Source organism: Zosterops lateralis (assembly GCF_965231275.1).
Source record: "Zosterops lateralis genome assembly, chromosome: 3".
NCBI classification, from domain to species: domain Eukaryota; kingdom Metazoa; phylum Chordata; class Aves; order Passeriformes; family Zosteropidae; genus Zosterops; species Zosterops lateralis.
The window spans coordinates 98,124,559-98,137,146 of NC_139764.1; the positions used below are offsets into that span (position 1 = coordinate 98,124,559).

At 40.5% G+C, this 12,588-nt stretch overlaps 1 long non-coding RNA gene across 1 annotated transcript in view; it reads right to left on the reverse strand.

The window, feature by feature from the left end:
* The window catches only part of LOC310906681, a 169,312-nt gene that overhangs the window by 112,859 nt on the left and 43,865 nt on the right, over positions 1 to 12,588 (reverse strand). The gene's annotated exons all lie outside the window — the stretch shown is intronic.

Sequence of the window (12,588 nt, forward strand, 5' to 3'; positions counted from 1 at the left end):
ATCTTAAATACTAGTAAGATTTGGAAATAGAAAGACTAGGCATCCAAAATACTACAACCTAATTGTATGTGAGAGTATGAGATTCCTGAAGCATTTCAGAGGCACATTTCTTCTCTGTAACCAGCAATATAATCCAGAGAAGAGAACAGATATTTATTCAAATTTTCACTATTCCAGCCAGTCATGCATACAGTGCTGACTCAGGAGCAAACATTAAAAAGCAGGAGCCATGTGGGAACTTAGAAATCTAATTGTACATCTCCCAAGGGGAATCATTACAACAGTGTCAAACAGGCCTTAAGCAGGAGGAATGAATAGGTGGGGGGAGATCTGACAGAAGCAGGAAACAGTGCTGGCAGAAAAGGCCCCCATAACAACAGGTACAATCGACAGGCACAGCCTTCAGACTGAGGCTTTTTAGGAGAAAAAATTGATAACCCATATTAAAAGTAAATAAGGAAGACATGGTACAAATATAATAAGGAGGGAGAGCCCATTAAAATATCCAGTGCAGGCCCCACTTCTGAGGGCCATTAGGAGATTATACTCCGCCTTGTTTTCTTTGGTTTATAACTAAAATAGTTAATTTTAGACAGGACTGCAAACAAGCAAATAAACTCAAAACTACATTTTTAAGAAAACTGGAAGATGGTGATATTATTAGGACTTATTCAAGGTACAACACTTAGCCATAGATTAAACACTAATTAAGAACTAAGTAAAGGTTGAATTCAGTACCTTCAGAAAATGGCTATTCAACACAACAAGGGTATTTTGCCTAATTTTGTAACATAGTTTGATTTTACTATGCATAGTAAAATAGCCCAAAATGTTAATGTAAAGAGACCACAGAGCTTTAGTGATGGTCTCAAACTTAGGAAAGGCATGTGTATTAATATTTTACTTCAGAAAATATGCAAATCACTTCAATAACACTGTGTTTGTCTTCTGTATGAGAAATGGATAGTCCACAGCCTTTCTTTCATTGTTGGGTGGATCATCAAATTAGTGTCTAAATGAAGGATCTGATTAATCTGTATTAAACAATTTGTCAATACAAGTAAAATCATTGCAAATTTTACATAATCCCATTTCGGGGGGGAGTTTGTTGATTTTTTATTATTATTATCATTAAGAACAGGGATTTTTTAATCAGTGCCTAAATCACAGCTCCCTTAAACTGAGAGGTTGCCAAAATTCTGATTGTGTACCATGCCTCTCTCTCCTACATATTAAAAAAAAATTGCTTCTTTATCTATTGTGAAAATGTCTTTTTTCTTGAGACGGGAACTACAAATTCTACTCCTCCCATTCACACCAAAAAGAACATTACTCCCTAAACAGCACTACTTAATCCAAAACAAACAGCAAGATATCTAAAATATCCTTTAGTTTATTCAGGGATGTAAGACTCAAGAGACAGAGTACCTCCTTCTTGGAACAAAGGAAGGAGAGAGGGTGGATTCAAAAGGGCTGCAATCAAAAGGCTCTAACTCATCTCCAAGTACCATGGTCAAATTTATGAGTGTTTCCACAGAAAAAAAATGTGTCAGAAGGACATCCTGGGTTGGAATGCAGTAGATTTGATTCCCACAAGCCCAGGAATGTTGCTGGTTTTCATGATAGAGCTGTTAATCTTATAATAAAGTAACGTTTGAATATATTTTGCACTCAGTGATGAGCTCTACTAGCAGTGACCTCAGTGTGAGCAGCCCTCCCCAGTAACAGGGCTGTGGAAATATTGCTGGAGGCAGGTCTTGCGTTGCTTTCTTTTGTCTCTCCACTTAAGCTTTGCAGAAAGATACTACCAGAAGCACAGAAAGGCCATAAAACTGAAAACATCATTTTAAATCAAAAGGCTTTTAGTGGTTGTCTTAAAGGGGCTATCTGTGTTCCCAATAGTGACTATAGCAATTACATGATGAAAACATCCAGGCAGGTGCATAATTTAAAAAGAAAAAGGACATCCTCCCCCTTTAGGAGAGGTCAGGCTTTATATTTCAGTAGGTCTATTTGGCTAACAAAGGAGAAAAAAATGAGGACAGAGTGAAAAGAGGAATGGAGCAGTATAGAAAAAAAGATGAGATCAGAGAAAAGAATGGCCAGCAGAAAAAACAGCAGGGAAGGAGGATGAAAGAGAAGGATGACATCTGACTTGGACAAGGGGTGAACCACAAACCTAGTCATTCCCAGTGTCCAGGACAAAAATAACTCATTTGTCCAGCAGCAGCAGGGCAGCTGCCAGTGCAGCAGGACAGTGTCCCCCCCCGCACTGCTCTGCCCAGCACATCCCCAGCCCACTTCCAGATCTGTCCCTTTCCCTGGGCTGTGTGGCAGAGCTCAGTGTGTTCTCGCAGTCCCTGTGGTTGTGGTTAGGAAACTGCCGCATGATGGGTCTCAATAGAAAAAGTATTTTAATACAAGAAAAACAGGAAACTCAAGCACGTTTTGAGTCTAATTCAATTTCAGTTCCGTGATTCCTTTATTTTCTATGGACAAAAGGCATGTAACAAAATTATGAACTGGGACGTGAAGAAAGCAGAACTGTGCACATGACAGATAAAACTGGCTCATTATGTGAAAGCTGAAGCCATGCAAAATAAAAATGCAGAGCAGATTAGAGCACTTCTCATCCAAAAACCAGTTAGAACCAGTCAAGCACATCCCAGCACCTGGACAGAGTTTGAGCAGAACATATATGAACTGGCACAGGTCACAGTTTCACAAGAGGAGACCAGGTTAGGAAGAAATGCAAATATTCTTTCTTCACTTTAAGCTGAAAGCAACCTCTGGTTTAGGAATCTTCAGAGACAAGGTACAAGGTACCAGTTCAATGTCAGCTGCCTCACACTCTCTTTGCAATATCATCAGTGCATTTTAGTGCTAATGTACTAAAGCATGACACTAGCTAAAGATAACCACATTCTATTGAGAAACATAACAATAGAAATAATGGAATAAGCACTTCATGCAATTTGCTAGGAATGTAGTTTGGACACCAACAGCCAAAACAAACTAAAATGGCAAATGCAAGGACTCTATTTTGAAAAGATCTGCAAACAGACTCAGCAGCTTTACAGGGGGTCATATTTTCCACAAGGATAAACTGTCCTTGAACAATATTTTCAGTGTTCTGGGTACTAACCTGCTTTCTTTTCATATGGATTGTTCTCACCTACACTCCTTTTCCTTGAACAAATATTTACTATGGCCAATAAAATTCTGCTCTCCATTTACGAGTTAAATAGCATCGCATTCCCACACGCTGCTTTATATACATTGAGCATACGTGCCCACAGAAAATGACATCTCCAAAGTACGTCTGGTGGAATTATTTTTAAGCAATCATATTCGCTGTAGATTTCAGTCCTGATTCATCAATACATTTAATTCTCTGTGGTATTAGATCTGTGAGCAAGAGGAATGAAACATTCAGCTCAAGGAAGAGGGTGATATATTTCACCAGCGATAAAGCATTTCTGTGAGTATGTGAAAGAGTGATGTCTGATGCATTGCTCGTAAGCATCAGAGTAAACACATCATCTGCACAGGGAACTAGTGACATGTCTAATTTCAAGAAAGCAACAAAAAGTATTTTTAGTGAATTATTCATACACTTATAAATGTGTTCAAGGGTTTTACCAGGTCAGAGTTGAAGTGGACAAATGACAGCCAGCAAGATGCCAGCAGTCTGTAGGTGATAAGCATGCTGGACTACTACCTACTACTTTTATTCATTCATTATTCATATATTATTATTTGCTGCTCATTTGCTTGAAAATGTCAGTTAACAAGTCAGAAATTGAAAGAATCCTTAGATGTGAACCACGAGCATCCAGCACAAACTATATATGGAGAAAAAGGGTGAAAAATTGACAGGTTAACATATATAAACACATCATCTAAGCCTCTTTTCTTTTCTACCCAGGGGACAGACCCTCAGCACACCGGGACCCACCAGCATCTGTGCTGTGTTTAGCTTTGGGGAAGTCAGGGACTGTGCTCCACATGCAGGTCCTTTTTGCTGAATTCCCCTCCAGGGGCACAGGGGTGAAGAGGAACACATCTCTCATGAACACCTGCAACCAGAAGTTCCTTCCTCAGACACTTAAATAGATTTTCCTCACACTACAGTAAAATGAGATATTGGCTGTTCCCTTTCATACACCCCAAAATATAAACAGTTGTACTGACAAGAAAGAAGGTGAGATCTGCAGCAGGTTAATCTGGGATGGAAAAGTAGAGTTATGCTGGGTTTGGGTTTAATTTGGAAATCCCAGTTTCTCTGCAGTCCTCCCCAAAATAATCTGAGGTTCAGACTGCAGAGCATGCCTAAGCTCTATCACAAGCACACTCATATAACCTCATTTAGAACTGTTCCTTAGTCTCACAGATCTCTCTCAAGTCTTCTGAGAATAGTGGTCTCTGACAAAGTTCAATACTGTGCCCAGTATTGTTTGACTTATTCATCAATGACTTAGATGAAGGGGCAGAAGCCTCCTCAGCAAGTTCCGTGATGACACAAAGCTGTGAGGAGCAGCCAACACCTCAGGAGGCTGAGCAGCCCTTCAGGAGGACTTCAATGGGTTGGGGAGAGGGGCAGAGAGAAACAGTTTCAAATTTAATGAAAGCAAACACAGCAACTTGCACCTGGGGAGGAATAACACAGGCTGGGGCTGGCCTGCTGGGATGCAGGTGCCAAGAGGATGGACCAGGCTCTTCTCTGCAGCAGGACAAGAGGCAACAGGCAGAAACTGAAATACTGAAATTCCCCCTCAATATGAGGAGGAACTTTATTAGTGTGCAGGTGACTGAACACTGGAACAGGTTGTCCAGGGAGGTTATGGTATGGAGTCTCCCTCACTGGAGATATTCAAGAACTGTCTGGATGCAATTCTGTGCAATGTGTCTAGGGTGGCACAAGCTTTAGCAGGAAGGTTGGGCCAGATGACCCACTGTGATCCCTCCCAATCTAACCCATTTTGTGATTCTTCACAAAAGAGGCTCAGCAGCCACAGACTGAGAGAGCCAATCGGATGGTCTCTTGGTGGAGAAAGAGGTGCACCCACACAGGCAGCAACATGAATAGATTGTGTATGGTCTCCTAACAATTTGACTAGGATTGGACCTAACTTGGTTTAAGGCCTATCAAAGCCTTATGTTTGAAATTATTAATGTGGGCATGCATGCTCTGTTTTCTATTTTATACATGCATTTGGTTTTTGTCAAGATAACTATACTTCAGGACAAGCAATAGCCACAAGGCAACCAACCACCAAGCTGAGCCCAATGGCAAGGGAAGCACTAACTTCCCTTGGGTACAAGGAGGAGTAATATATCTGGTTAAAGGAGAAGAGGGTGAGGATTCCTGTCCAGAAAAGAGATGTCTGTCCAGAATGAGGAAGGACAGGTTAAACAGCCCATGCTACCTGCTGTGTACTAGGAGATGCACTCTGTACAACAAGTCCTCAGTGGCAAACCCCAGTGAAGCATCAAGCAGAGAGAAAATTAAGTCAACCACCAAGCTGCTGGAAACAGCAAAAACTACTGGCTTTGGCACACATGCAAAGTGTATATGCCTGGACTGGCTGGAATAGCAAGAGATGCAAAATCCAGAACTGCCAGGATTGTTGGTGAGAGGGAAGGGTGAGATACTGCACTGCTGGGCAGAAAAAAAATATATGATCCCATGTGCTAATCTCAAAGGAAATCCAGATGGTCTCCTGATAATCTTGAGGTGGAGGATTTCAGATACATCAGGCCAGGAAATGGGAACTACGCAGAATCACTTAGGTTGGAGAAGTCACCAAATCCAACCATGAACCTAACACTGCCAAGTCCACCACTAAACCATGCCCCTAAGTGCCACAACTACACATCTTTTAAATACCACCAGGGATGATGACTCAGCCACTTCCCTGGGTAGCCTGTTCCAATGCTTAACAATCTATTTGGTGAAGAGATTTTTCCTAACAGCCAATCTAAACATCCCCCGGTGCAACTTGAGGTTATTTCCTCTCGTACTATCACTTGTTACTTGGGAGAAGAGACCAACTTCCATCTCAATACAACCTCCTGTCAGATATTTGTAGCATGTGATAAGGTCTCCCCTTAGCCTCCTTTTCTCCAGAGTAAACAACCCGTTCCCACAGCTGATCCTCACAGGACTTGTTCACTAGACCCTTCACCAGCATGAGACAGTCATATCCCAATGCTGGGGAGACTTTCTTGTTCACCAAGTTCCTTGTTTGTAAAGTATTTTTTTTCTCTTAGCAGCAAGCATGTTCTATACTAACATCTTCTTGCCAATTTGATATTTGAAAGCTGTGTCATCTGTAACTTTATCTGGCTGATTTGAGAAAATTTATCATATGTCATACACTAAAGATCTTTGCTTTTACTTTAAGATGACCTTATTTCCAAATTTGTAAACCCTGCTTTACAGAGAAAACATCTTTTCATCTGTTATTTGGCCACTATCAAGCATTTAGCAATAAGAGCATAGAACAAATCACACTCTTCTGCACACCATGCAATAAAAACAAGATCGTCTCTGTTTTAAATAGTCCCTAATTAAGCCACAGTGCTGGTTTCAAGGGCTTTTCCAGTACTTTTGAGAAGAGACAATAGGCTGAGTTAGACAGCAGTGGCAAGCAGCCAATGTGCAGGTGAGAGAAGAAAGGGACTCCTAACTTCATCTCTGCCCAACATTCTCACATGCTTGACCCCTTTCAGCCTCTATAAATAAGATTTCACAGATTTTTCTTAATACAGATGCTACTGGGAATAACTAGGAAGTTATCAAGCACTGTAAATAACTAAAATAAATAATATTGTTGTAAAAATATACTGAATAATTGTGATTTATGATGCATGAGCTTTGCTGTGCTGGATTTGTTAACTTAATAAATTGCAAAATTAATTTGGCCACAAAAGGTCTTCCAGTCAACCATGCAAATTAGCACAGTTCTGTTGAAATGCATTATATTTCAATACTGCTTCTAATCAGATGATCTCAAAATATATTTGTAATCCATAATTAATATGACATATTTCCTTGAGCTATGCAAGTATGATTGTATCATACAGTGCAGTAGTCTCATTGCACTTCTCCACAACTGTTGTACTACTGTATGAGTGGGCTCATATAATAGCAACAAGCTCTGACCATTGCCTTGTTTCTGGTTTACCAGTGTGCTAGTTATGTGAATATGTGCATATCCATGTTGCCATTGCTATTCTTTCTCTCCCTGTGCAGGTACAAAAGATACAAATTGGTGGGAGAATATTAAACTTGCAACAGTCTTTTTTTTTTTTTCTCAAATGCCTATTTCTTGCAATTTTGCAGTGGTATCCTCCAAAGGAGAAGCAGCAACAGAAGTGAAAAGGGAATGTGTTTGTGTACTCATGTGGATGCATGAGTGGCAAATCAGTACATCACACAGTAGAATCATGTAGCATTAGAGAAGCAGATAAGTAAGCCTAAAATTTACTATTCAAAAAATGCATACCTAATTTTTCTTGCTAATCATGCAGAAGATTATTCATGGTGAAAGAGATTTAAAAATACTATTTCATTTTAAATTGTATTCTTATGTATTCTTATTTAAAGACTAGGAAAAAAGTATTATTTTACAGATAGTGATCAGACACCAGGAGACTTAACTTTCCCACAGTTGCATTGTAAGTCTGTGCTCACACTGGCAGTTGCATCCACTCAAATTGCTATTAACTCTGCTTACCACATCAGTGCCTAAGAACTACTGCAAGTGTAGTGCCTTCACTCTCATCAGGCTCTGTGCACACAGGGCTGCAAGCAAACCCTGCCTGGAGGTCTCATAGCCAAAACAAAAAATGGAGGAAAGGCTGGAGAAGGGGCAGTACCACAGCCAGCAAATAGTGCAGGCTTTAGATAAAGCAGAGCGTGTGGAACTAAAAGAAACAAGTGACTGAGGAAAGATTTAAAGAGAAATAGGTCAGGAGAGATGAAGATAAACCAGAATGCACAAGGAACAAAAATGAAGTGAAAGGTCTGCAGGGAGTGGTAACATGCAGAAAAGAGAGACAGAGCTTCAGCGAAAGAGGATGGGGTGCAGAAAATGCTCCAGAAGTGCAGCAAGCTCTCACAGCATCTAACAGTCTCTATTTCAGCAACTCTGGTAGCTGTTCCTCTCTGTGGTTCATGGGAGGCATCAATTGTGTCCTAACATCCTCTGAGCAAAAGAGCTCCCTACACAACTCTGCAGTGAGGGAAGGGGGAGGGATGGGCACTGACCAGAGCCTGTCTACTTCCCCATCTCCTCACAGCCAGCTCAGCCCTGACTGCCTCTGCAGCTGCTCCTCCATCTAAAGAGCTCGGCCACAAGGCCAACCACAAGCCCAAACTTCTTCTCCTGCTAGTTGGTTCACCACTTGCATGTCAAATAACAGGCCTGCTCTGAGCATGCTGAGAACACATTGAACACTCCTGCTTCTCTTCCATACCATTCTATCCATACCAATTGAGATGAGCAGAAATATATATGCAGTAGGTGACAGAGGAGGAGAGGAAAGAGGAGAAAAGATGGAACTTTCTGGCTCTTCACTTAGATGGCTTTTTAGCCAAGTGTACTGTCAAACATGCAATACTGCTAAAAGCTGTTCCTATTAAACCCAATTGAATTTGAAGGACAGACTCAATCTTTATTATTTTTTGTGAAAGCTGTCAAACCCCCCAGATTTCAAAATCTACTGTACCTGATGGTTACGTCATGCACTCGTTTCCTGCAGACAAAAGGACACAGACATAGAGCAGATCACGGTTTATGATGGATGGAAACAGAAGATGGAGGCACTGGCACTTACCTCCATATCCCTATCCCTTGTGGGAGGAAATGGAATTCAAGGGGATGGATGTACAACCATGTCCCATGGTATCCTGCCAGTCCTCTGCCCCTGAGTCTATTATGATTAATGCTGATCCACCACCTGGAGCCTGTGTTGGCCGTTCATTCTGTTTTTCATGGCGAGTAACCATAGTAAGCATGTGTAATAGATCTCCACCCACATTTTTGAAGAGTTCTGGGATTGCTAGAAAGATGAAGCAAAGTTAAACTGGGCCCCAGACTGTACCATGTAACTGAGTTCCCTGCGGATCTACTTTCTGCTGAGGGGATTGTAGCAAAGGCTTTGTCTCCCTTGAGGGTATATTAGGAGCAGCAAGAAAAGACTTACAGCAGGGTCACTTCTCAACAGGCAGCAGGTAAGAGAAGTTATTTTCTTCTCCTAAGCCAATCTGAATCCTGTTCAGAAGAAAGTTTCTCTCCAGAATCCTTCAGACATTGTGACACAGTTCACTGCCTCTAAAAGGCTGACCTTCAAACAAGAATATCAAAGTTAGGGCAACAGGTTTCTGAAACGTTTCAAACAGTTTCTTGTGAATCGTCATTAAAGTGGCCATTTGTGGGTAAGAACAAAATCCTGAGCAAAGGTTACCCCTCAAATGCTTTTGAAAAGCCACGTGCTGTGTTAAACAAAACCATTACAACACAAGCTGCAACCTATTTCCAACATCCAGAGCCAGAGATCACATAAAACTATCAGATTAGATTTGTATTGTAAAGTTTCTACTAAAATAAAGTCATGCCTGATCACACTGATATACTACACCCTATACATAGGTAAATCAATATTATCATTACCCCCCAGAGTGCAATACTCCAGCTAAGTTTGGTAATTAAAGCAGACTGCATTTAACAGAATATCAGAAATATTTATGACGTCTTTAAACAATTGCAAGCCTGAAAGCTAGAGCCCTGATGATTCAAAGTACAAAAGCAAGATTTTGACAGCAATCCATGGTAAGAGAATTTTCTTTCTCCATTTGGCACACTACCATCAGATCCCCTGCATGCAATCCAACCCCACAGTAAATATCCAGGCCACATGAAACACACATACACACCCGCAGGCACCCAAAGTTTCAGCTGATGCAAACTACCATTGCTTCCTTGACTTCAGCACATGAGGATCTGGCCCAAGGAATATATTCCATCAGAAACTGAAAAGCATCAGTTTTAATGTGCTTTGGCAGATTAACGAGGTTGATGTTGTTTTTTAAATTAACATCCTTTAGTTCATAAGAAGTCTTCAGCATTTTTGTATTACAACAACCATCTTAAGCTCATCTGCAAGGTTTCAGGCCAATGCCAACAGACAGTACTGCCAGGCACTGATGTTTGGGGCTTAAATATTATTACATTTCAGCCACCAAACTAAAGGCCTAGAATCTCATCTGAGATTTCAACAGAAGTGCAGGTTATGAGCAGGGACTGAGACTGGCTGCAACCGAGAGAGAGCCCAGCTTCACAACATGCCCCACGAATTCTCATACCTCCATCCTCACCACACTTTCCCAGATAAGATGCTTTGCTTCCATGTTGAGACTGCTGGGGATGTGATGAGCAGGCTCTGGTTTAACAGCAGAGTATTCATATATTTCTGTCCAATCACTGAAGTGGGTAGGTGAATAGGATCAGAAGTTTAGTGAAGTTTACAAAATAAAATCTGCAATTAGTACAGTCTGGGTGGTTTGGGTTTGGTTTTTTTTACTAGACTAGTTCATAAGAAGACTCACCAACTCATCTGTTCATTCCCAAAAAAATGGAAAGTCCTTAATTCACTGCACGTTTAACTGGAAAACCCTGTGATGTATCCTGAGCCCTACCACCCAAGGAAGCACTTCAATTTGATGACACATTAAACAGTCAGCAACTTCTAGGTATAAACATTGAAAATCTTTACAAGTAGTGGTCAATTGCTTGTTGAAGAAACTGCTTTTAGAGGGTACCCCTTCAGCTGCTTGCTACCACCCCTCTGCCAGTAGCTGCCCAGACCACAGAGCTCCTCTTCATTCCTATTAGAAATGCTAGCAGGTTAATTTAACACAAGAAAAGCTCTTTATTTTAATCTGGCTGACATTAACCTGCAGCAGATTCTCACTGCCTCTTTCCACATGGCTTTCGGGGCAATGGCATTACCAAAAAAAAAAAAAAAATAATAATAAAAAAAAAAATAAAAAAAGAAATGGTAACTAGCAACAAAAAGGAAAGCACATCTGAAACCAGTGCACTGATCTACAGTGGATGTCTACCACATCCTAAAACACAAAACATCAGATGAAATCTGCAGGCAAAACCAATCTTTGCATGCCAGTCCCTTTCCTTTGAAAGAGATTAAAGAAAAAAGTAATTGCAGTGAAAAACTAGTCCTTTACCTAAACAAAATCCAGAGGAATTTTAGGGATACATACCTTAGAGAAAAAGAATACACTCTGGAAATTATTAACAACTAGTTGACTTTCCTTATGGTAATGTTAAAATTTGAAGCTAAGGAAAAAGACAGTAAATTTCAGCAGAGAGATCTCAATTTCCCTTCCCTAGTGCTCAGACCTGAATGTTAACATGATAGCAAATTTTGGCCACAGCAACATTTTTCCTTGATTTTTATTTCTTTCCTGTGAAACTCTGAAAGTGTTTTTATCTTTTTTAATTTCAGTCTGGTTTATATTCTTCAGATTTTACTTTTCTGTATAACTGCCCAAAATGCTGAGTGTTATGGTGATATACACAAATTTCAAACTCAGTTTCCAAGGCTTTCTTCTGGAAAATGCCAATTTCCTCTAAAACACTCATTTTCTATGGAAAAAAAAATTTGAGCTTCTTGTCTTTTCTCAGGATGGATCTCATTTCAAACTTGCAGTGATTTGTCACCTTTTCATCCAAATCTTGGAATATAATTCAAGATGATTTTCCAATTAGCCAGATCTTGAAGTAGAGTGGAGGAGGAACTTCTATGCAGCTTTCATTGGTCTGTAGGTTCCCCTTGTAGCTGTTGATAAAAATCATCTCTTCATAATGGCAAGGAAAGGAAAGGAGACTTGAAATAAAGGAAATAAAAACCTTTGCAAAGAATTTAAGATTTCTACTCCACTCTGTTCTTATTGTCAGCAAATCTCAAAACAGATATAAATAGTGCCACTTAGCACTAATGTAATTGACTCCTCATGTTCCCCTATCCTTTTTTTAATATATGTCCTATGGAAAATGAAACACAGTAACTTCTGATCAGCTTAGGCATGGAAACCAGTGCTGCATTTTGCATACAAGAAGGATCTCCCTGATTTCAAACTGGAGTCTGAAAAAGCAAGCGAGACCAGTCCAACACAGCCAGTCCCTGGACCAAGTCTCCCATGCCCCTTCCCAGATGTCCCTCAGCCAGGACTTTCCTATTCCCTGCTGCTGCAAACCTGGGTCTTTTCACACCAGAATATAGCACTCATGCCAAGTTGTGAAGTGGTTTTATGAGGTGGAAAGGCACCAGCTAGGGGCTAAAGAAAGGCCAATAAACTCCTCTAACTTGTAACAAAATAACAGATTTAAACCCAGGTCAACTGAGGTGAAGGGCAAGTGCATTAATCGCCTGTATTAACAAGGCTCTGTGTGCCTGCAGCAGCCCTCAATTGGAAAAGACAGTACATCTTCCTGTAAATAAGACAAATAAACAGCAGCTACAACAACAATTCTTCCCCAATTTCTTTTACTTTTCAAT